The sequence below is a fragment of the Tympanuchus pallidicinctus genome, unplaced genomic scaffold (assembly GCF_026119805.1).
Source record: "Tympanuchus pallidicinctus isolate F22 unplaced genomic scaffold, pur_lepc_1.0 scaffold33, whole genome shotgun sequence".
Classification (NCBI taxonomy): Eukaryota; Metazoa; Chordata; class Aves; order Galliformes; family Phasianidae; genus Tympanuchus; species Tympanuchus pallidicinctus.
In genome coordinates this window covers 2,067,963-2,093,695 of record NW_026294751.1, presented here as the reverse complement: position 1 = coordinate 2,093,695, position 25,733 = coordinate 2,067,963, and the positions used below count along the sequence as shown (strand labels likewise).

The 25,733-nt window shown below is 50.7% G+C and overlaps 1 long non-coding RNA gene across 1 annotated transcript; it reads left to right on the top strand.

Annotated features, from left to right (window-relative positions):
- The first annotated feature begins 5,787 nt into the window (after positions 1-5,787).
- Positions 5,788-10,455, top strand: LOC128088361 (uncharacterized). Its single transcript, XR_008210229.1, has 2 exons — positions 5,788-5,832; positions 9,504-10,455. It is a non-coding gene; the product is annotated as an uncharacterized LOC128088361 (long non-coding RNA).
- The last annotated feature ends 15,278 nt before the right edge of the window (positions 10,456-25,733 follow it).

Sequence of the window (25,733 nt, the reverse complement as noted above, 5' to 3'; positions counted from 1 at the left end):
GGGAATTTAATGTCAGTTCAGTTTGCTACTGAAATGTATCCTCCCCACAGATGAAGGCTGTTGGGAAACCACAAGCTTCGTGAAATTCAAAATTGGTAAGCAGCAAAATTATGAAACCACAGGAAATGGAATGAGCAATTCCTGCAATTCTTGCTTTTCCCCTCGACTCCTCAGTTGCTATTAGGAAAAAAAAAAAGAAAAAAAAAGAAAAAAAAAAAAAAAGCATTAAATGGGGTGTTAGCAAAAGCTTCCTGTCCTCCAGTAAGATTTCTGGTTTTCCTAGCATGCAGTGGATGCTGAGAGGGATGGAGGGGTCCTGGGGGGCAGTGCTGACTCACACTACTACCAATGCATGGCTCGGGGTGAAAGAGATACATCAGGGTCAGTGTGGAAAGGATGACAGGAGACCCCACGACAACAATAGGCAGTGACAACGCACGGCCCGGAGAGCAGCCACGCTCTTTGCTTCTTGTTTAATGGGTGGGTAATTCATCTTGCTGTTTGCATCGTGATACGTGCTGCTGTTTCCAACAGCCTACGGGCCTGGGGACCAGTACCGTGCCTGTGTCAGGCAGCTTGGCCTCGCAGTTGGGATGTTGGTCCTTTCCTCTGGGAGAAAACCACCATTTTTTGTCGATGTTAATCACTGCAACAGGACCCAAGCCCACAGACAGCTGCAGCACAGTCCTGGAACTCCTCATGGTTGTGTCTCACCCCAGCACACGAAGCCCAGAACCCTCTCTCAACCATCTTCTCGTTGCCATCTCAATTACAGGCTAATGGGACTCTGACTATGGTTGCGCTTCTTCGCTGCAATTTGGTTTGCGTTTCGCTGTTGACATGTTTATGGGGTGATGATGGTGGGGCAACAGCCCGTGATGGTAAATGAGAGACATCAGCATTTCTTCCCCCCCCCTCCCCTTCCCCCCCCCCATTTGAAGAACGCACAAGTTGCAATAGCCAGAAGCTGAAAGTTGTGGTATGACTGAATGCAGGAGCCTGCAATGCTCTGAGGCGTGATTCTCACAGCCTCGCACAAAGGTCTGAGGCCATGGCAGCCCCAGACCTCTTCCTCTGATCACCGAGGTGCAGCTCCAGCCTGGCTTTGGAAACGTACGCAACTACCAATCCTTTAAAAGAGATCAAAGCACCAGGGTGCCTGTGGTAGTCATACTCTGTCTTGTTTTTGGAAAGGGAGGGGTGAATTCTGGGTCTGTGATGAGGATTGAGCTGGATTGCAGGCATCCACCTGTCTTCCCTGGACCTACAGCTTACAAAGGGGCCAGGAGGTTGCACGTTTACATTCCAGCATGCAGCTGAGTGGTTTCTCCTTCCAGGGCAGACTTGCTACCTGAGAATCGTTTCAGCCAAGATGTAGATGTCCAGGTGCCTGCTTGCACATGGAGGATGAGCTGTGGTGCCTGCTGTGTATGTGCTGCAGCACATTTCTTGCATGCTGGCAGCCTGTGTGCAAGACATGGGCACCATCCCCAAATCCAGCAGCCACTGCCATTTCACCCCCAGGGCTGGGACTCGTTCCTGCCTCACACTGTTGCTGAATTTCACATTTCACCATTCTCCAGCTTCCCAGCATCCTGATCTCGGCTGCGCTTCTGAGCCTACCAGCTCCCAGTGGCCACAGAGGTCCTTTGGGGTGGGACAGGCTCTCCTACAGCCAGGAGGGACCCTTCAACCCTGGTATGAACCTGCCCTGTGCCAGGCTCACTCACCCCGAGCACCTTCTTCAGGTAAGGCAGGCAATCAGCAAGAAATGGGTCAGCAGCAGCTCAGTGGGATGAAATGAAACCATCACAACCCCTGGCTGGCAGATTTCTCTCAGTCCTTTGTCAGCTGGCTGCTCGAGGGCCATCTCCTTTTAGAAACAGGCTTTGCCATTCAGTATGTTTTCATGGCAACCAATAACCCAGAAGCACCGCTGGCTCTTCGTGGCTGTGCAACCTGAGGCAGGAGCTCACGAGGCAGCCCTGACCGTGCTGCTTGCACAGCTGGTGCTGCACCTAAAAAGGAACAGATAAAACTTGGTCCCATGCAGGTCAGCATGGTGCAGCTCCCAAATAATTGGCTGCACATCGTGGGGAGCACTGCTGCGGTGCTGTTGGCTCCAGTGGGACATCCCAGCATCTCGGATGGGTTATGAGCATCCTTGCAATATTTCCCCACGAAATGTCATGGGATGGTGTGGAAAATGATGCTTTTCAATAACAAGCAAATATTCCTGAGTGAAACCAGATCTGTTTATTTTGACTTCACTGTTGCAAATCATTGCAAGAAGAACCCAGTCCTGCAGAGTGGATCTGATGTGGATGCGAACCACATGAAGTGCAGGTCTGATCCTGCACAGAAACATTCTGAATTTGCTTTTTTTAAAGAATTTTTTGTTTTAAATCTAATTTCTTATTGAAACAATGTGGTTTGTATGAAGGTTTTGATGTTTTGTTTTAAAACCACACATCTAATTTTAAATGTTTAAGGCTTATAAATAATACAGTAATTCCGATGCAGCCAAAGAAGATCTCATGCGAGAAACAGATAAATCAGTAAATCAGTACCTCATTTACATGTTTAACATGTGCCACATTTTATTCCCTATCTTCCTTGGATGGGACTCAAAGGGACTGCAGGAAGAATTTGCCCCCACATCCCTGCTTCATCCTGAGATAAGTTTGGGAAGGAAAAAAAACCAACCAAACAGTGGAGCTTTTATCACAGATGTCAGCAATTAAACCATCCATTAAATAAAACATTTGCTCACCTTATTTCTCCCTTTCCTCATTTGCTGAGGAGTATCTCTCTGCATAGCTGCATCTAAACCAGGGAGCTTCCCAATGTAGCCCTGGGCAGGGGTTCAGGGTCCATCCCATCGCTGCCCTGCAGGAGCTGAGGGTGCAGATCCCCTTGCCTGCACGACACAGGGCATGCAAAAGCTTTAGAGAATTAAAGCATGAAATTAAATTGTTTTTACGCATCTGCCTGCAGCTCTGCACCCACCTCCCCGGTGGGGATGAACACAGTGCAAAGCTGTTCCATTTTCACCTGCTTTTGCACCTGCCATCGGTCATCCAATCATTGCTGAGGTGTTTGATCATTTCCTCCTTGCTGCCATCCAGGAGAGCTGCTGTCTCATGCAGAAGGGTTAATCTCAGGCAATTAAATCAGCCTCTCCAGCCGTGAAAATGAAATGTGCCCCAATTACTGTCTCTCCTCCTAGAATCTAAGATTGAAATCTCATTAGCACTTCAGCACAACCAGGAATGTTCTAATGGGGGTGTTAGATGTGTTAATGGGAAACATCTTCCTTTATCCTTTGGTGAATGAAGCTGCTTCCCCCAAGTAAGAGTGGGATTTCATCTGGAAGGTTGTGCATGGCCGGGCTTTGGCAGCATTAAATCCTAAAAAGAACAGAGCATGGAGAAATGCAATAACCCCAGGCTCGATCAGGATCATTCAGCATCACCTTTATCTGTCCCTCTTCACTCATGATTGGCATTATCCAACAGCTGCCAGGTGCCATGACCGAAATTCGGAGCCAGGTTTTGGGTTGATGTGAGGTATACTTTGCCATGTACCTTCCCCCATGCAGACGCCCTACGAAGCCAGGCGCTGCACCACGCTGCCCAGGGCACAGCCTCACAGCACAGCCCTGCTGCCTTGCTTTTTCAGCTATGGCTCCTCCAAAGAACTTAAGGCCAATGCAAGCAGATAAGGATGAATCCCATCTGAAGCCACAGTTTAATTGCTTGCTGGCAGTGCTGTCTGCTTGGGAGCTGGGTGGCACGGTGAGGGCTGACACCAGCAGGGAGCCTTGCTTTCTGGGTATCTGCTTCCAGACTGCTGGTAGATCTTTGTATTTCATTAAAATTACAAAACTACATTGTGTTGAGTCTCACGGTCTCTACTGGGTACAGCTCGTCTGAATTCCAAGAAGCACCAGAAGTGCTGCTTTTATGGGGCCTTGCTTCATTGCTACATGCTGACAGGAGCAGCGCAGGGACCTCGTGGGGACAGTGCCCCTGAGCACCGGGTGCATGGGACATCCCCACTTGGGGGATCTTCTCCTTCAGGGACATTCCCACTGCAATAGCTGACCTGGGAGACGTGCTTGTAAAACCTCAGCAGCAGCATTCTTGTTCAAGCGCCGACGTTTCAGGGGGAGTTTGCAATGAGAGTTTTACTTTGAGTGAAAAATCCAGTTTGATCTTAATTACAGAGCCGTCCCTGCTGCATCATTAAATGGATAAAATAAATAATAATAGAAAGCAGATTTGCTGAATGTCACTGTGGAGTTAGTAAGCCAAGTTTGGTTTGACTATGTGCTACATCAGCGTCTATGCTGATCCTTAAAGCACAGTAAACACCAATGGTATCAAATGCAGCAGATGTGATGCTGTTAAAGCAGGTAACATTGCAGCTGGGATGGTTTGGCCTAATCCCATATGAGCTTTTGGGCCATTTTCTCCTTGGCCAGGGCTCTCTGCCTTCTTGACTGGCTCGGTGGCACTTGCCCACATAAAAAAAAAATATCCTCTTTCTGCTTTATCCCATGGCAGCAGTGAGGTTAGCCCTGCCTCTGTGCTCTTCTGATATGGCTCAGTGCTCATAAACTGCTGGAAGAGGTTGGTGAAATCAGGAAAATGCCAGATTACGAGCACCGCGCTGGGTCACCGATTAACAGCTCTTGGCAAATGGAGCAGTCATTGCAGCATGTATTTCATTTATGAGAGCAGAGCCCCAGGACTGCTGCTCGTAATTCAGCTGGGGGCTGAATGAAGTGAGATCTTTCTCTGCTTCAATCAAATTCATAAAAGCAGAGCACGGAGCAGAGCCCATTGCTGTGGCCACAATTGCAGCTTGGGAATCAGGCTCAGCTGCCCATTGCCTTGCTCAAACCCACAGGTTCCACCCTGCGCTGCTCGGGGGCATGAGATGGACCCTGCTGGGGGGACTGGCAGGGTCTGGAAACCACCCTGAGGGCTCAGCAGAATTGCCCTTGTTCAGTCTGGGTCTGCACAGGCATAATGGGAGCCCTCAAATACACAATTGCAGAGAGGATGGAAATCATTCTGCTGGGCATTCCCAGTTAATCGCAGTGGGATCGTGGTGCAGAGGATAGGAACCCCAACCCTCGGGGCACTTCCTCCTTCCACCTGCCACCTCACAGCCCCTCCTGCCTCCCTGGTGCTGCTCACTTCTTCCTCACAGCCCCACACCAGTTGTGCCACCAGAAGAAGACGGGCACAGGAACCTCATCCCTACAGCAATATCTAACCACAGAGAGAGAGCAGCTCCAAAGAAATCACCGCAAGGACTGCTGCTGCTCATCTTTGAGATATTCTAATTAAAACAATGGGGCTGATTAACGCAGACCAGATTTGGAATTGGACAAATAGAAATAGTCAGGGATGGGATTAAACTGTGAGCCCTGCTGGAGCTTCCTTAGGGGGGGGGGGGAGTCCCATGGCAAGTGAGCATCTTCTGCCCCAGGTGCAGGGTTGGAGGTGAGGGAAAACCTCTTTGATCACACAGCTCCATTCTGGCCAGGCTGAGCACATGGGTTTGGTTTCCCTACAGCCAGACTTTGCTCTATGTGTGTGTATGGGAACTACTGAGTCACGGCCTGAACCTCTGATTGATCACCTGAGGTGAGCCATGAGCCAGCCAGAGGAGCACAGTGAAGGCAATTCACCTGTGCTGCTGGAAGGGATGAAGACAGGCTGCACCCTCCTAGACCTATTTAAGAGCTGGCTACCAGAGGGGAAGGATCTCTTCTGGAGGTTGCCTCTATTGGTGTTTTGTGGTGAGCCCAGCTGAAGGGTAAGCCTTCCATTTTATTTGCTTTTGTTATCATTGTCCGCTTTGCCTAACTCTGTTGATTATATTGTGATTGTAACACCTTGATATCCATTGATTATACAGTGTGCAAGCTTGCAGCGAGGGGGATTGCAGGGCATGGGCAACACACAGCAAAAAGCCCAGCAGAAGTGGGTGAAATAGAGGAAAATTTGTGACCTCTTTCATTTAGTCATTGGAGGATTGCTCCAAGGTCTCGCCTATCTTAGCATGTGAAGTAACTTGTAAATGCAACATGATTTTTAAGTTGATGACATCCTTTTAAGCAAACAACATTGGTATCTCCCTCCCAGTCAGCTCCTGGTCAATTATCTGCATTTTCACAAGTGTGCTGTTACTGCATGGTGTGTACAGTTTCCTCTGTATATTGCAGCATCCCGAATCAAAGAAATCTTTCACACGAACATTGCAGGCTGAAAACAATAGAACCAAACACCACTTCTTCGACTTAAATTGCTAACAGACCACAAAGTTAAATAGATTTTTTCCATCTGAGAGCTCTCCGTAGCAGAGTTGATCACGGAGGACCTGATAATATCTCTAAATAACTGCGCAGGAAGTGGATCCCACTCTTTGCTGCTGCTTTCGCTCCAATATCACAAAGCTGCAGCAAAGGGAGAGAGCCCACTCACATCCCCATGGCTGCGCCCTCATGGCTGCATGCGGAGCTCAGGGCCTTGGGTGTGCAGTGTTGGATGCGTGTCGTCCCACATCTCAAAACCAGGAAATGAAATTGAAGCCAAAGTGGAGATATCCCCTTGGAGTTCTTCCCTTGGCGGAAGGACAAGCTGTGTGACAGCTGCTACTCCAGACACTGAAAATGTTCATTCATCATGGAAAAGTCCTTGTTGCTTTTCGGCTGAGAACCCATGTAATCACCATGTAACTAAATTAGAAATGGGTGGCTTTGCTCAGTTTCAGTTTCACATGATCCAAATAAGACCTTTTTGGTTGACTCATCTGGGAACTGTGCTTTATAATATCTTCAGAAGTTCAAAAACGTTCAGAAAAAAAATACATCTCGTATGATACCTAGCTAGTGCCTACTTACTGGAACTGATAGTTGACTGTGATACATTCTCTGTTTTGAACTTCTGACGTTAAAATGAAGCCTTTAGAACTCAGCCTTTGCTATTTATCTCATTGCTGGGATTGTTTTTTGGCTTCTTAAATGGAGATGCAATGCCCATGGCGTGGAGGTGCAATGCTAAGGCCTGAGAGTGTGATACTCAGGACATGGAGGTGCAATGCCCATCACCTACGGATGCAAGGCCCAACAACCAGGGATGCAGTGCCCACCATCAAAGAAAGGATGCAATGCCTATTGACCAGGGATGCAATATCCATAAACCAGGGATGCAATGCCCATTACCTAAGGATGTAATGCCCATCATCAGAAAATGCAGTGCCCATCAAACAGGGAGGCAGTGCCCATCACCAAAGGACACAATGCCCACCATGCAGGGGTGCAAAACCCAGCACCCAAGGGTGCAATGCCTGCAGGCTTGCAGTGGCCACGCCACCCCATGCAGCAGCCAGGCAGGCTGTGGCTCTGCATGCCTGTCATCGCCCTGCGGGGAGCTTTGCGCAAGGCGATCCGCTGTGAGGATTTGCACATAAGTCATAGGGTTTAACTGAAATCCAATTTGCCAGGGAGGAGTGTTGGTTTAGATTATGGAAGAACAATTCACTCATGGCCTTCTCTGGAGAGGAGAGAGGGGAAAGAGCTGGCAGGGCAGGGCAGCCTTCCCCTGCCTGGGTCGGGGTTTGCAGGGCGCTCACGGGGACTGAATAAAAACAAATGTAAAACGGATAGGTACATTTGTAACCTATTACCACACGGGCTTTATGAAACTCTAAACTTGCTGGCAAGGGGAGGGAGGCAGTGGCTTCCAGAGTATTTTTTTTTCTTAAATGAGAAAGCTGCCTCAGATGGAGCAAGTTCTCATGCAGGCGCTGGGTTGCCGCTGAGCTGCATCTGAACGGGAACAGACGATGGGAAACAGAGGCTGTGCCAGGGAACACAGCAGTGCTGGCTTTGTTATGTGGGACAGGAATCTGTCCCCATGTAGGGTGTGAAGTAGTGAGTGTGGGATGCACAGTGCAGGGTGCATGGCATGGGCTGCATGGTGCACAGGGCGGGATGTGTGTGTGAGAGGGTATTTCAACGGCTTGTACTTTGACCAAACATATGCACTGTGTTTTTATTTTCTGAAAGGACTACAAAAAGTGCATCTCTAGGTCTGCTGCCTGCCAAATTTCAGTCCTCTGGTTCAGGGCAGGAAAGTGTGGGAGCTTCTCAAGACAGGTGAAACCTTCCAGAAAACAAAGCAAAATGCAGTGAAAGAAAGAATGCATCCCACGGCAAGGATGCAGCAGAACAAACATCAGCCCATTTGACTTGAGTTGGAAGCAGCTGCTCATAGTGCAAGGTGCCTGACAGCTGTGCAATGGCCTCTGTGCAGCTGGCTGTTTGCTGTAAGGGCCAGGGAAGGATTTTGAGTTTTCTAGTTGTAGAAATAGAATAGGAAAAGTGGACTAGAGAATAAGAAGAGAAACTAAAATGAAGTAAACCTAGTTCTCATCCAGCACCACCCCAGCTGTGCGTTGTCACTGCTGCATCCCCAGAGCCTGGCTCCTGACATGGCTGTTGGAGGGCAGTGCTGCTCATTAGGACAAACATTGGGCTGCCCAGCAGGTAATTAGCAGAGATGGCTTATTAGTGCTCACGCTCTCGAGACAGCCCTGGTGCTGTGCTATTCTGCACAGAGTGGCTGCAGAACCAGGATTGCCATCATTGCAGTAGAATCATAGAATCACAGATTCCTTAGAGTTGGAAGGGACCTTTAAAGGTCATCCAGTCCAACCCTATTGCAATGACCAGGGGCACCCACAGCTCCATCAGGTGCTCAGAGCTCCTCCAGCCTGCTCTTGGGTGTGTTTTCAGGGATGGGGCAACCACCACATCTCTGGGTATTTGACAGGAACAGTCCTGACAAGCTGGAAGAAATGAGCCTTCCTTTTCAGAAGAGGTGCCATCATCTAAGGCACAGAAGTGATGTGTGAGCAGCAGCATCTCATTGCAGAGGCTGTGCCATAGCCCCAGAGCTCCCAGCCCTCACTGAGCCCCCAGCTGAAAATGGAGTGGGATGTTTTAACCATTCTGATAACGCATTGGTGTAATAAAGTGCATGGCTGTTAGCTAACAGAGTGAGTTTGTTACTGATGTGTGCCCAGCACTGGTGTGTGCCTGCAGAGCCCTGAGCTGCTGCGGAATGTGAACAGGAGTGAATTCCCCTCCTAAGCCGAACTGCTGCGAGGCAATGAGTCGCTCTTCTCATTGAGCACAAGCACATGTTCCAGTATCAGGTTCCTAAGTGTAAATGGTGCTACCTGCTGGCGCGTGAGTTTTTTATGGATGTGCTCACACTTGAAAATTGGGCCCTCAAATCCCATGCAAAGCACATGAATTTTTGAAGGGGAGAAATATTGGGTTTTATTTCTAAGGGGAAAATAAATGTGATCTCAGAATAAATCAATAGAACATGACTTTGTTCGGTGGAATAAGCCAAGTGGAGACATGGAAAAATAAACTCTTCCTGACAACTCCTGCTGAAAGATTCTCATCTCTCCAGGTCATGGGATCAACAGCGGGAATGACAGCCACTTGAACTTTGGCAGGATGCCCTCCACGGCTCTGACAGATGTTTCTGGTGCTAACCCACGAGGATGCTTTGCTGATTGCTTCTGGTCCCGACAGCGCTCGCTCCCAGACAGACTGTGAGCCCCAGCGTGGGGGGACTGGAGCTACAGGAGACAGCCGTAGCCCTGGAGCACTCCATCATTTTGCCATGCAGTGCTGAAAAAAGCGTCGGGTGGATCTGAGGGTCCCATCTGTGAAGAGGTGGTGAGCAGCTCAGAGCCGTGCCTGGGGACCCAGGAGCAGCCCTGTTGTGTCCACAGAGCAAACAGTGAAGGCCAGCAGGACAAAGCTGAGAAGGTGACACCTGGAGTCCCGGGCAAGTCAATGAGAAGGGGAGAAATGCTCATTTAATTTGGTTCATTTGTTATAATGATTCTTCACCATGGGCCGTATTACACACTTCAGTGATTTTTGCCTCTAAAACCCTCTTGCAGGGATTGTGATGAAAGGTATATTTATTGTACTTCAGCTTGGAAAGTTGTTTCAGATGTTTCCAATTCATCAACCAGTTCAGACATCTGTTCCTGGTTGGGGCAGAAAAGCTGAACTCGCACACACACACCAAAAAACGTTCATTTTGGAGATTTCTCTGATGAGTTTTCTAATCCTAACACGTTGTCAGATAGTGCTAATTGTTAGGTCACCCCCAGCCAGGTCGGGGCCACCCACGGCCGCTCGCTCCCCCAGCCACCCAACATGGGGTCCCAGGGGATGGGAGGCACAAACCCTGCAGTGCCGGAGAGGAGCCGAGCATCTGCAATGGTGGGATCATCCTGAGACTGCAAAGTTTGGCTTCAAGGTGGAGCAAAACTCAAATATTTAGAAATTCTCCACTACAGAAAATAAAACCTAAAAGGAAATGTTGAAGGAGAGGGGATAAAATGCTTCGCTGAGGCATAGATCGCTTGTTTTGTTTTGGTTATGACGTTTTACAATCTATTCCATTCTAACCCTAAAAAAGATAAAAGAAAATATAAAAGAAGGCGGTGAGGTCATTTCAAATTAAAAAAAAAAATCCAAAATGATTCATTCAGAAAATGTCAAAACAGGATGCTTTGATAGCATCAACAATCCACTTCCAGATTTCTTTCGAAAGACCTTTTGGTTCTATCGACCAGGTTGCACAAGGTGCTGTGATTTTGGGAGCTGAGCCTCGTCCTTTGGCAGGATATGGGCAGACACATTTCCCACCGCTGTCTCTGTTCTGATGCCTTCTTCCAACGTTCATTAACACTCAGGCTGAGCGAGCCCAGGTAGCAGCACTGCACATCCCAACGGCTGAGTGGCAAAGCTTCTTGAGAATACATCGCCACCGACCAAATCCAAGCCAAATCTCAAACCCAGAGCTTAGGCTTTTGTTTTGCCCTTAACCTTGTTCCTCTTCCCAGCACCCTGGTCACTGTAACCATCCCACCTGCTGCTGCAGAGGTTTATGGAGAAGAGCCCTGTGCAGGATGTGCCTGGGGAGTGGTGCTGCCAGAATGCCTCTGAGCATCAGCAATGCAGTGCTGGTAGATGGCATCACTGGTGGGCATGGGAGGCTGTGCTCCAAACCTGTTGGGGGGGGACATGATGAGCTAAAGGCTGGTTTCCAACACATGGTAGAAGCTGTGTCCTATTGATACAAGGCCAAATAGAGAAGGAATGATTGAAAATGATGGACTGCAGGAGTCTTGTCCCGGTGGTGCAGGGAAAGTGTTTTGTGCTGTGGCCCAAGAGCAGACATCTATGAGCATCTCATGGATAAGCTGCAGGTTTGGGGGAGCAGAGGAGCCCCCATAGCAGAGCCTGTCCTCCTCACTCCCTCCCAAAGATGCCAGAGGCAGTGATTTTCAAAGAATAAGAACCAAGTATCATGACAACATATGAGAAGACACACTGCTATCTTTCTCTAACGTTTTGTCAGTGATTTATTCCACTGTTTTCTGATGGCTGAGATCTGGAGCAAGCAGGCTGTGCAGGACCCGCAGCAGTGCCAGCAGCTTGGTGATGGATGGGATTTTCCAGCACCGTGATGGGGATGGAGGCAGTCAGCAGTGGGAGAGGAGCAGGAGGCGGCTGGGAACCGACAGCTCCCAGCACCCGGCGGCTTTCCTGGGAGAGCAGAGTTCCGGGAATGTCAGCTCTGTAATTAATCCTGAGCCCCATCACCTGCCGGGGGTGCGAGCCACCAGACGTACCCTGTGTCTGGCCCAAAGAGAGGGTGAGAAAAGTTAATTGAACTATGTCCTTCAAAGTCCCATAGAAACTCTCCCGCTTTTCTATGCCAAACAGCCTGAGAGTTTCCCGGAGCCTAATCCCCAGCAAGAGACAGACTGTCTAGCAGCTCGGTGAATGCAGCAAATCCTGGCTGGGGTGAATCTGCCCTCTGGTGCAGCGCGGAGATTCTTTAATTAAAGCAAATGTTGCCATGGTGGGGCATAGAAAGCCCTTGACAGATGCAAGCTGGGGAACGACAGACAATGCACAATCTCATTAGCACCTGCAGCTCCATCTGGTTATTGGATTGGGATGCTTTGAATTTTTATTGTGCAGACCTCTCAGATTCCCCCAGTCTCGCAGGGCGGAGCACAGGTTTGGGGCAGGTTGGGGCACCCTGTGCCTCTCAGCATGGTGGGGCTGTTCCTGTGGGTGTTACTGTAACAGGAGCTTTTGCTCTGCTCTGGGGAAGCAAAGCAGACCTGAGCAGTGCCTCGCAGGCAGCCTGGCTGTGCTCTGCTCCCTGCTGCAGGCAGGCTGGTGGGCAGCAGGAGGCAGAAAGCATGATGGTGCTGGAGCTGTGGGGCTACCAGTGGGGCAGACACCTGGTGGCTGGCTTGGAGGGGCCTCACTGACACCTCTCTGCCACCCTCTTTTGTGGCCTTCAGCTCACACAGCAGCATCCCTGGTGGCAGCGGCATCTCACAGCGGTGTTTGGAAGCGATGGGAGCTGCCCTGCTGCTGGAAGAATACAGAGGTGATGCTTGTCACAAGCTTGTGTGGTTTACTGACAGCTGAATGACTCTGCTACTGTAGTTTTCTTGCACAGATGGGATTTTAGGGCTTTAATCCATGTTTGGAAACTGCCCCCAAAATTCTCCAATGTGTTGCTTCAAAGGAGCAGCCGGTGGTGAAGTTATGAAAGCAGCAGCTGCCAGCCTGCCTCACTGCAGCCTGCTGAATGGCTCTCCGAGTGGTATTTATTAATATTATGAATATTGAATAGCTGCAATGAATAATCTGGCAGCTCTAAGACTTGCCCTGACTAATGGAGCTGTGGTACAGCAAATGTTTTCCAGCAGAAAGGAACGCAGCAGGCTGGCTCCTCAACTGGTTGTAGGATGAGGTGTCCCATCCCATCCTGTCACATCCCAACCCTGTCCCATCCCAGATGTGGCATTGCAGCAGATGTCCCTATCTGGCAGCACACTGCTCATCCACAGAGCACTGCCCCCAGCTCTGTCCATCCCAGCAGCAGTCGCACCCAGAAAGGGCTGCTTTCCGCAGGCATCATCCTCTTTGCCTTGGCACAGCCAGCCTTATTTGTAAACTGAACAGAAATCAGAAGGATCCAACTTCAAAGCACAGCCGAGGAGCTGGGAGCTGGGCAGCACCTGGTGCTGTTATCTCAGCTGACGGTGGCCCAGGGCGAGGAGGGCTGAGATGCTGGCTGAAGTTCGGCCTCGCTATTTAGCATTCTCCATCCTACCCTGGCATGTTTTCTCCTTTGCTGTTTCTCCCTGCGGCCAGTGTAATTCACAGATAGGGTGTGACAAAGCCTTTGTGGCTGCTCTCGGCCTCCAAAGCGCTGCGCAGCACTTGCTGGTGCTGCTGCTGTGCTTCCAATTAGCTCACATCTGTTACAGCTATACTTCCCTCCAGCCCCCACCTCGAGTGCCTGCAAGTGATTTTATGCAGTAATAACAGAAATCACGAAACCTGAAATGAATCTAAACAAAAGGAATCATTCAAATTACCCTTAACCCTTTGAAGACTGGGCTCTGCCCATAACAAAAGAAGCTCAGGTTAGACACACTCCATGACACAGATCCAGCATGAGTCTTGACCTGCCGGAGAACCCAGCTGCACGGCTGACTCAGGCTCCTGAGCACAATGGATTATTTATGCTGGCAGTATCTGACCCAGATGTGTGGTGCAGCACCCCATGGTTCAAATGGCATGCACCCTCCCAGCTCTGTGCACTGCAGCCTGGCCTCTGCCTGCAGTGCAAGCTGGGGGTCCCCATCCAACACCTAACTGTGGTTTCTGCAGAGTTTTCCTCCTGAAGGGAGAAGAAACTTGGGAATGCTGCTGGGTTGTCCTGTTCTTCCTTTCCATCACTCAATGCAACGTTTTGTAAAGTAAGATTTAATTTCTCCTTGGCTTAGGTGGGCTGCTTCTGCTCTCCCATTCCACAGATGGGTGCATGGAGGGACAAGCACCCAGCTGTGTGCTTCCCATGGTGTGGCTCCCACACAGTGCACGGGTGCCTCAGATGGAGCACTGCTGGGCGAAGAACTGCCTCCTAGAGTTCAGCCTGGAGCTGCTGACCCACCAAGGACTATTGCTTGGCTCTCATCTTGTCCTGTCTGGGGCTTTGCTGTAATATCACATCCCCAAAGTAAGAGCTCTGCTATACCTGTGTGCATGCAGGAGATCTCACAGCCTCACTGCGATGGAAGGAACTTAAGTCTGTAATGCTGGAAGGCATGAGATGAAGGTGCATTTCTAATGCACAGTGTGCCCAAACTTTTGATCCCTTCAATGCTTTAATTGCAATTAGAACCATCTGCAGCAATGGTAGGTCAGCTGTTGTGATAGAGACGTATGGTGAGGATGTCTGTAGCTTGGGTTCAGGCTCGCCTTAGATGTCCTGATGGCTCAGACACCAGACCATGGTCATCGTTGGGTAGGTGAGCACCCATGAGTATCTGCAACAGAGCAGACAGAGCCTGGAAAACATGATCTCAGGCCACAAATCAGACTGTCCTACTATGGCCACCCTTGGATTCCTGGTCTGGGGGGTTCCAGATGTCCCCAGTCTTTTTACTGCAGTACTCCCAAATTCCAGGAGGCCCAATAAGTAAATAATAAAGGGGTTCTATTTTATTTATTTATTTATTAGGAACCCACCAGCTCCTTTCAACATGGCCCAACTCTGAGGCATTTCTGCGGGTTGTTGTGAATGACCCCCAAGCAGGAGGTTCACGCTGGTGGTTGTGGTTAGCAGTCACCCACAAGCTGGAGGCTTCTGACACTGCTAATAAGGCACATGTGTGCAGCATGTGGCAGCACCAGGATTTCCTGCGTGTGGGGCTGTCTGAAGCTCGCTGGCATGGTGAGCTGCTGAGGCTCAGGTTCTTCTGGCCATCAGGCACCCACTGGCATTGGGGCAATGCTGCCATCACCGTGCTCTGCTGCACAGGGAACACCCACACCCTGGTGTGCAGGGGTCTCCCAATGGCACCAGGTGGGTGGGAAACAGCCTCTGTTTCCCTGCTGATCTCCAAGAACTGAAGGACAGAGAGCTTGGGTTCTGATCCATCCACATCTCCATCTGGCTGTCAGTTCTTGTTCATCATAACTTCTCTTCCAACAACAGCCCTGCACACAGCTTCCCAAACTCTTCCCATTTCCCAGTTCCCCTTATTTCCAGTCTCCCAGATTCCCCAACAAACTCAGGCCCAATTTGAGCAGTTGATGGAGCCTGATTGCCCAGCAGAGAGCAAAGCACCACAGCTAACCATACTTTTTGGCTAACCATGCCTTTTGCATCTCCAGACAAATACTGATCCCATGAAAACACCAGGGAAGAGAAGAATCATTAAAGATGACGTAGCCAATGAACTCATGTTGGTCTCTTGGAAGAGACGTCAGAGAGGTGGGAAAGGTGCCAAGGGATGAAGAGGTGCAGGAAGATGGCAAGTTCCCCATGACACAGGGGAAGGTGGCATTTGCTGGCCACTAATCTCTCTACTTGCAAGGCTCGTTCTCATCTCTGTCAATCAGATTAATTATCTCAAGCCCAAAATTCTCAGGGATTTGTCTAAAAAGCTGTACAGCATTTTGAAAAGCTGCACTGCTAAAGAAATGCAATGTTCATAGCAGCAGCACCACATTTTGTTCTTATGCTGTAACATTTATTTTTGCGGAGGGGAAATCTACACTTCTCGTACTTTGCAGTCACAGTAAATGTGTTTTTCACTTTCTTACCATGCTTAAAAATAGCATGAAGTTTTTGCTGATCACATGATTGAGAAGGAAAAAAAAAAAAAAAGAAGCTAATTGAATGATGCAGGGAGTAAAAACATGTGGCACAGTAAAAACAAATTAGGTTCACATATGTTTTGTGTAACCCTCAAGACTTGTCTGTATTAGATATCAGTAATGAAAAGAATATTAAACTCTAACAGCACACAATGCCATATGCTTGGGAATTCAAAGAGGAACAATACATTTGTGTTGGATGCTCCTGAATGGAAAATGCCCACAAATAATCATATTTTTCCTTTGCTGTGGAAAAAATAAATATCATTCCTGGTCTTTTCAGTATGGTTTTAGAGAGTCTGTAGACACTGCTGTCCCGACTCTGAAAGCTGTCCCCATCTCCATTCCTGTCTCCATCTCCATCCGCATCCCCAACTCTTTACCCGTTCCCATCCCCATTCCCATCCCAACACCATTCCCGTCCCCTTCCATCCCATCCAAACCCCATTCCCATCCCCTTTCCCATCTCCATCCCATCCTTATCTCATCCCCTTCCCCATCTCATTACCTGTTCCCATCCCCATCCCATTGCCAACCCATCCCCTTGCCAGGCACCAGGGCACACTGAGCCCCCGGAGCAGCCCCCTGGGAGTGCTGGGGGTGGCAGTTCACAGCCCCATGCCCAAGGCAGCAGTGTCTTTCTCCTGTTTACGAGCTGCAATGGGGATCCTCGTGTGACTCAGTGCCTGCAGCCACCAGGCAGTCGCGGCTGTAACTTTCCAGTGAGTGTTGGAAAAAGGGGGCGGTGAGAAAAGAGAGGAAAAGCTGGAAAACGTTAGGAAAAGGCAGCAAAAGCTCTGAAGGGAGACCAGAGAGAGCTGAGAAAAACAACTAACAGTCTTAGAAGGATATTAACATTTTAACGAGAATTCCTTTAATTTAATCACAATAAGATTCACCAAGAGGAGGAAGAAATGGAAAGCTTCATCTCAGCCCTTCACAAAAGAAACCTCATGCTACAGACCAGTGCTCCTGCAATTCATTCCCCTTCATGGAGCATTTCCATGTGCACGTCTGGAGTCAGAACCTTCACACCTTGGCACCCATGGAGCAGCTGGAGATAGGGAGGGCATTTCCTTGCTGCAACCTTCTGCATCTCCTTCTAATGTCTCTGGCAACACCACAGCCACTCTCTGAGACTCCCCCAGTACAATCATACAGGATGTTGCATGAAGGGGACACACAGGGTCATCTCTGCAGCCCAGGGCCATGAGGTACAACGGGAGCAGCTCGGTGAATGCTCCCCTCACCCTGCCCTGCAAATAAAATAAACTCATTTGGGTTTTACGTGGAAGAGGGATTTTACTGCCGCTGAGATCAGCCGTGGTGCAAGGGAGCAGAAGGCAGACAATACAAATGACACGTCCTAAACGGCATTTTTAAAAGCTCAAGTCAAGCTTGTAAAGATTTTATTTGTATATGAGACTGTAATGAATAAAGGAATTGGTGTTGCCGCCTCCGCCACCCTCTAAGAGCCCCGTCTGCTTCCCCAAGTAAACACATCAGGGAGCAGCAGATGTGACGCCAGGGCTTCAGTACTCAGTGGCTGCAGTGCAGGGAATGGCACAGGGTGATGGGCACGGCATGGGGCATGGCAGATGGTGGGATGCATGGCATGGAATATGGCACGGGGCAGGATGCATGGCACAGTGCTTGGCCCGGGTCAAAGCACAGGGCACAGCCCTGAAAGACACCGTGCAACCTCCCCAGCTCCAGGAGGAGCTTCTTCTCATCGTTCTGGCTCTGTGTGCTGCTAAAGAGCAGTGCCACTGCCGGTGCTGCTGGTAGGGACATAGACGTGCCCCAGGTTCACTGCTTGGGGAAGCGTTTTAAGGAAAAAATGCTTCTCATTTGCAAAAACAAATAAATAAATAGGTGACATTTGAAGGTGAGCTTTATTCCTTGGGGAAAAACGAAGATAGGGACGTGCTGAGGGCTGTCCTGAGACGCAGAGCTGTGCGGTGTCCAGCACTGCAGGACATCCCCCCCTGCCCGCCTGCCCCGCGGCGCTGAATTAAACCCCGCCGCTTCCCAGAAGCCCTTCCCTGGGCTCCGTGGGGTGACTTCACTGAGCTAATCCAGGGCAACTGCTGAACCATTGTCTGCCCAGCGCTGAGCTAGGATATTATGGCTGGAAAAACTTCCTTCCGAATTGCAAGCTGTGTGAACAGACCTTGTTTAAAATAGCTGCTTTAACAAACAAACAGGGCCAGCTCCATTTTCATCAGCATCTCCTCTCCTAAAACGTCAACATTTACATTTCGGTAACAGGAGACCGCTTTTAGAGCAACCACAGCAGTTGCCACGCTTCTCGTCAGGGCTCCTGCCTCTGTTACTGGTAAATGCTGGGAGAGGGGCAGCCACCAAACAGCCGATCTGTGCGGCAGCAGAGCCCCAAGCAGCACAGCATCCTCAGCACTGAGCAGGGTGGGCACTGCAGGCACCTCCGGGAAGGGGAGAGGGGGTCTGGGTGCTTTCTCTGGACTCAGAAGGAGTCCTCCTTTCAGAAAATCCCCGAACCACAAAGAATCTCGAGGACAGGCTTTGAAGCTCACATTGTTTTCATTTGGATGTTGTTATTTAAAAAGTCACTTGCATGTTTTCTGGTAAAATGGTTTGTTGAAATGTTTCCTCTTCTCTGGCTCAGAGCGAAGCCCCACGTGCTGCTCTCCCCCTGGGCTGCCCGGTGCCCTCTGCCCAGTGCCCAACACAGAACACCCAGGTGAAAGCACAGCTGGATTTCTGCAGCACTTTCTCAGCAGCAGCTCCTACAGTACGAGCTCCTCTTCTTTTTGCTGCTCTTGGCAACTGCTCTACGGTAGACCTGCATGGAGGCCGGGCTTGCTGCCACGCTCACACATTTTGGTGTTGGGACGAAAGCAGGCAGTGATGTGATGGCAGCAACCCGGGGCTGCTGCTGCTCTTCCTTAATCAGATTGTGAGCAGAAGGGGAGGCCTGCACTTCGGAAGCCACTTTCACTAACTGGTAAACCAGAAGATCCCTGCTTCTCAGCTGAAAGCTACCCCTCCAATAGAGCAAATTAATCACGTCCCCGAGCAGTGAGGGAAGCAGCGAGGAGGCCAACTGGAAGCCACGCCAAGCCCTTCACACCCAAGGCCAAGCTGCACTTCACATGACATCAGTGGGTGCTTTGAGTGCGATGCCAAAAGCATCAGGGTCTGTCCCTGGTGCAGACAGCATCCTTCATGGAGAGGACAAAATGCAGGCATCTGGTGGTGCTCCCAGCACGGGCGGTCCCCTCTCTGCTTTGTGTTTCCAATAGGATTTGGAGTGCATCACCCTGGAGCTGTATGAGAGCCTGGCTCTGCCTGCAGTGGATAGGTGTGAGCATGGCAGGTGAGATGCTTCCAGCCCTGTGCCTGGGCTCTGTGAGATTGCTCTGGGAGATGCAACAGGTGACAGGTGGAGAACAGCCCTGTGCCAGCCCTACAAAAGCTACCCCATCCTTTGTGCTTCCAGCCCTGTGTGCCTCAGGCTAAGGTCAGCAGGAGAGAAGGTGACAGTCAGAGGGGTGGCATGGCAGGGACTGTTCCTGCGCTGCTCCTGAGTGCCACAAAGCCTTGGGGAGAACGCGTGCTGCATCCGTGCCAGCGGCACTCAGGTTACACTTGACATAGCGAAGTGGCAGTGTAATGGCTTTAATTTATTTACTTTTTAAAATGTAATGATGGAAAACAAAACATGTTGCAAAAGTTGTTTGTTTCGTACCAGCTCCGCGCGGACCCACTGAGGAAGGAGTGGCTCCTGGCAGCTCCAGCTCTTCAGGGACCGGCCACTGCTGGGCGGTCACGCTGTGCCAAGGACCAAACGGCTGCGGTGGATACCCACCCTGCCCAGGGGCTGCGAGGGCATGACCATGCTGGGGTGTGGAGCAGGAACCAGAGGGGACCCCAGGGCAGATGGATGCAGGCCAGGTGCTGTGCAGGCATCGAGCATTGCACCACTGCCCCCCCTTGGGAGGAGCACCCATGAATGCAGTGCGTTTCCCCTGGCGCAGGACTCAATGGCAGCACTGCATTTTGGGCACCCGTTGGGGTCACACGGGAGGAAGGTGACTGGCACTTCTCACAAACCCAGCCCTGAGATGCGCCCAGAGCCACCAACCCCTGTTTCAAAGCTTCCCCATGGCACCGTCAGCCACAAAATTTATGACAGACCACCAAGTGTGGGTATTGTCTAATTGCTCTTAATTGAAAACACAGTAAAGGCAGCGCAGCCCCACAGCAGCCATGAGGCTGGGGGCTTGGTGGTAGCAGTGCCAGTGGGGAGCTGGAGATCCATGCACCCATTCCCATCCCCATCCTGCTCCCACAGAAGGGCTGCCTCCTGCACAGGAGGGTGCTCTTTCCCAGAGCTTTGGAGGGGAGATACTCATGAGTTAATTAATCCTTGAGTTTTTAAGCAGAGACATATTTATGAGCCTTGTAAGAGGCTGGGGCCCTGAAAGACATTTCTTTATTCTTCCTCCAGCTCAGCTGAAGGAAACCATAAGGGGAAAGAACGACCGAGCCACGAAAGCATGGATGATGGATTTCGGGTTGGTGATGGGGAAACAAAAAGCAAGTTGCCTGGGTGGGAACAGTGGCCAAGTGACAGCTCCCTTCCCTTTCCTTTGTCTTCTCATCCTTTGTCTATGGGGTACTTGCTAGCAGCCTGCCTGCTGGATGCAAGGCTACCTCCAGAGCTTGAAGGGCGGATGTGAAGCACACGTGTGGCATCTATGCCTTCCCTGCTCCAGGGCTACAGGGGGCAGCTCTCCTGGCCCTATTACCTCAGCAGAGTGCTGGGGTGAGCACTGGGCTGTGCATTTGTCCTCATGAGTTCTGCAGCACCCAGCAGCTGGATGCACCCAGGGAACAGCTGGTGAGGATGGCGATGGATGAGGATGAGGATGAGGATGAGGATATTTTCTTCAGCACATCCTTCATTCCACACCCAGCTTCACTCCCCAGCTGCTCCAGCCTGCTGAGGGACAGGCTCACCTCTGCTCTCTTTACCCCCCACTGCTGCATTCGTGGACTTTGGGATGAGAAAGGTATTAAAACAGCTTCTAGTTCCTGGCAGCACCAGTGAGCCTGCCCTATCCCTTGGCAGCCTGGCTGCCCAATGAACCTGATGAGCTTTTCTTTTATGAGATCTGGGACACCACTGCAAGCGGGTGGAAATTGCCATTGATCTCTTGCCACCAGGGGAGCAGAGTTAACACAGCAGTGCTGATTACATCACCCAAGAAGGTGATGGAAAATCATGAGTAGAATAAACATCCATCGTGCTTTTGCCGGGCTCTCTGCTTCATCGCAAGCAACACAGAAAGTGTGCAGAGGGTTCCTGGACAGAGCTCACCTCTTCCAAACCAAGAGCTTGAAGTGAGTGCCCTTCTGCTCTATCTTTCTCCTTGGAGGGATCTGCCCATGGCATTCCCTGCCTCTCCACAATCACCAGTTCATCAGTCCACCTCAAATGATGCTTCCTCAGCTTTGCAGAGCGTCTTGGCCAATAGCGGCCGAGAAATGTGGCCACCACATGTTGGCAGCAATTGAATCCTGGGCACATTTTTTCTCTGCACAGCCTTTAAGCTGTGGGAACCATTTCAAAGGAAACTGTTCCCCCTATAACATGCTTGTGATCTGAAGATGTCTATTTAGATGGCAGCCCGGCATTAATTTAGCAATTCACTACAGAGTTTGGCGTGATGTTTAAAGCACTAAAATAAATTGTGGTGAAGTCGTTTCCCTCAAACCAGATTGTGTGGTTTACATTATTTGTCAACCTTAAGTACAACTGGCATGTTTGTATCACTCATGCAAAGCCCCATTGTGCCTCTCTCGAAGGGGGAAGAATCCACACAGAAACTCAGTCCAAGTTCCTGCCCCGGCAGTCTCATGTCCCTGGGAGATCTGCCCCAGAGGCACGCAGCCCATCGGGCTGGAGGAGTGCCTGGGCTTTCCTCAGGATGATGGGTGTTAAGTGCAGTCTCATATAGGTTATATTACAAAGGCCTCTTTTAATCAAATGCAGATTTGTACTCTCTGCCTGCGGTGCCTGAAATCCACGGAGCTGCAACGCTTCAGACACGCACATAGGAGAGAGCACACATGCACGCGGCCAGATGAGCCACACAGCATCACTTACACCCACTGCCCTGTGTCTGCTCACTGCTCTGTCCCCTGCTCCGGCCACTCACATGTCCCTGCTGCCACCGGTGCAGTGTTTGGGATGCTGTTGGCTATCGGTGTACAGCAGGGTCATGCCCAGGGTCAGGTGGGGACAGCACAGGGTCCTTGCAGCACAGGGCAGGTTGCAGGGCATGCTGCTCTCAGTGTGACCCCTCCCTGCCTTTCCCTTGGATGACAAATGCGCCTGCTATGCCGTCCTTGCTAAAGCTGCGTATGGCCGGAGAGCAGGAGCTCATCAACTGCACTTCTTCTAGGGAAGCTCTGAATTGTAAGAGACACCCAATTTTCTGGAAGCTGAACGCAGACAATAAGAAACTCCGCTGCTCTCCAGAGCCATCCGCTGGGTGCGCTGGCCGTGTGCATGTTTGTGCTTTCATTGGATGATGGCAGAAATTCCCTTCCTCGGACAGAAATTCAAAGGGACAGAGCAGAAGCAGGGCCAGGCTGCGCAGACATCTGGCAGCACGGCTCAGGTCGCAGATGCTGTCCTTACTCCCACCCTACGCCTGTATCCAGGCAATGCTCAGGTGGCCGCATGCAGCGCAGGTCCTCATCAGTGCCTAAACCACTGCCCAGGATGAGCCCATCATCCCAAGGGCAGCACAAAAGCTCCCAGCCACGGCATTCAATAATTGTCACCTTTTCCTCCTGTACGGATTAACGTTCCTGCTAGCCTTGCAAAGCATCATTGAGCCGCTGTCCCCCCTCGAAGCACGGCACAATCACCCGGGGATTAGGGTGTCTGCGGAGCAGCCTGTCCCCGCTATTGTGCAGCCCTGGCGGGGCGAGGAAATCCTGCGGCATCAGCCGATGAGTCCCCACGGCGGGGACACCAAAGGCAGAGGGGCCAGGCACAAGGCAGCCCTGCGGGGCCAGGAGCTGTGATGGCACGTGAGAGCCATTCCCATGGCCAGCTTGGTGGTACCGGTGGCTGGGGAGCACATTCCTAACTCCGAGTGATGGGGAAATCCTATAAAATTTCGAATGGGAAATGCAAAGCACAAAGGGAAGGGCTTGTCAGTTCTTGCAGGCTCTTGGCCATGTCCTCAGCACTTTGCTCGGGCACCTGGCAGCAGCAAGATGGTTGGCTGGGATGGGTTTGCTGAGCAGTTTGTTGTGTTCGAGGAGGAGCCGTTCCCATACAGTAGGAGGAGAGGAGTAAGGCAGCAGCACCGACGCAGTGCTCCTGGGACTGGATGTTTGGAGATATCCATCCCACAGTTAGACAGCACAGGCAGAGAGTGAGATGCAAAATGCAAGAGAGCAAAAGGATGCTAAAGCAAATATAAGATTTACGCACGTAGCTCCCAGGAGAGACATGGAGTGCTTATAAATGACAATGTGTATTGTCATCCCAGCCCCCACATTCAGTAGCAAAGGAAAAGCGTCTCCAGCTCTGCAGCCATTGCACAATAAGAGAATGGAAAACAACTTCATCTGCTTGTCTTCAGCATCTGGGCCCTGCATCCCTATTCTCAGGATGTTTTCCCAAGAGGATTGTCTCCTCCAAAGAGAAAATGGGGGAACTAAGCCTGAAAGGAGCATGTGGTGCATGAGAGGCAGAGCCCAGCATCCTCCTGGTGCACCCGCTCAGCCAGCAAACACACAGTGCCTGTGCCAGCCCACTGCTCATTACAGATAAGGACTCTTCTAGCAAGGACCAAGTGGAGTCTCCATCAAGTCTTTGGGCATTCATTTTTGTCAAAGGGCTTAAGCAGGCAGGGAGAGGTGGCTGAGCTGTGACCAGTCTCATGCAGATCTGCTCAAAGAGGAGCTGTGACAGCAGCAGCAGCATCTGGACCCTGCAGCCCAGCAGGATTGGTGCTTGCCTGCTCCTTGGCAGGGCGCTCAGTGTTGGAAGCCAGCACTTGCTCATTGTTACTGCTGTGCAATGGGATTTCATGGTAGCTTTTCATCAGCTTTACACGTGCTTGATTGTATAAATAGGGACTGAGCTTCCTCACCAGTGACAGCAGCCTGGCTGCCTGGGCTCCACTGGGACTTTGGAGGAAAGATGTCCGACCCTGTGCAGACACTCATTGTATTCTTAATGCACGTGGGCAGAATTTGGCTTCTCTTTTCTGGTGTTGTGTTAGTGAAAAGGCTTCTTTGCCCTGGGGACATGCAGGTAGCTGCATGTGGGAAAAGAGCACACCCCAAAAAGCCCAGAAGTTCAGGGCTCTAAACACTTGCCAGCAAAAACATGGAGAGAATCATCAGGTCACCCAAAGCCCAAGTGCTTTCAGCCACATCCACATGCTGTGTCCCACCAGACTGATCTATGGGGCCTTCCTCTCTGCCCTGGGTTTCCATTTCATGGAGCCGTGCTGGTTGCTGGGAGCAAGCATCCTGGGGAATGGCTGCTGCAACATCCCAGCATCTGAGAGAATGCCTGGGTGAGCGAGAACTCCTGAGGTTGCACGAGTGCCACTGTCCTGTGCGTGGATGCCATTGCCCTTGGCACCACCTCCTGCAGGCAACAGGAGTCCAGCTGCAGCTGGCCATGGCTGTGAACCCTCCTGCTTTGTCCCATAGCAGCAGCTTTCTCTGGAAGCTGTGCTGTAGAAATTAGGCAGGCTTTTAGTTGAGTAATATTGTGTCATTTGGAGCAGCTTTCAGAAATTATTCCTGCCCTCCAGTTGACTTTCAGAACAATCTCATGGAGAGGCAAAGAGCCATGGGCAAAGCAGGGATGGCCGGGAGCTGCCGGAGCCTCCAAGCTGTGGCTGCAGCCCCATGCTGCTGCGGGGCTGGTTTTGTTAAATTCTTCCATCAGTAGCCCCTGTTTAATTGCTTGTTAGCAACCTTTTGCCCTCAGCATGCACGATCTCTCCCCAGCACGCGCACCCATGTAGGAGGGCTCTGGGACCCCTCTGCCAAACCCTACAGCACCACTGCGGCTGTGCAGCACCCAAAGCAGAAGCTGGTTGGGGTTGCCAGGATCCATCCCAAGGAGAAGGGTGGCTAATTTCAGAGCCAGCAGCGGATGGGCGTAGCTCCTGTTGAACATCAGCCATCTTTAAACCTCCGTGAAGCTTCTAGCAGGTTCTGAAAGCGTGAGCAGTTGCCGAAATGCCCATCCTCCCGAGGCAGAAGGTGGCGATGGCTCTGCTGGCGTTCGCCTGAGGGATGCACGGATGCTGCGGTGACTCGGGAAAGTTGTCCTGGATTCATCTGTCACCAGAGAAGGTGGGGAGGTCCGGGATGGGCGTCCCATGCTGGGAGGGAGGAGAAGTGGTTGTGCCAGCGCAGCCACCAGCGCGGCGGGCGGGATCCCCGCTCCGCTCTGCTCAGCGTGACCGATGGCTATTGGCTATTCCGGAGATGGTTTCCATGATTTTTTAATTTTTTTTCATTAAAATTTAAAAAAAAAAAAAAAAAAAAAAAGTTGAACAATTCTGGATTCATCCCCATGTGGAACGGGAAAAATTTTGAAATCTTGAACATTTTTGAGGGCTCAAAAACAATTTCCCACCCAGTTATAGCCACCAGTCTCATCAGGATGTGTTTGAAACCACTCCAGCAGGAGCTGAGCAGAGCTGGTCTCAGCTGGATACCACTCTCGACGAGAAATGCAATGGTCAGGGGTCATGTTTCTTCAGAAAAAAAAAAGTATCTTCAATAGCTCAGGAAGTTATTAGTGTCTGCTAACAATAAGAGCTTTGGATTGATTCAATAGATACTCATTTTAATTGTAAAATGCCAGTAATGAGAAATG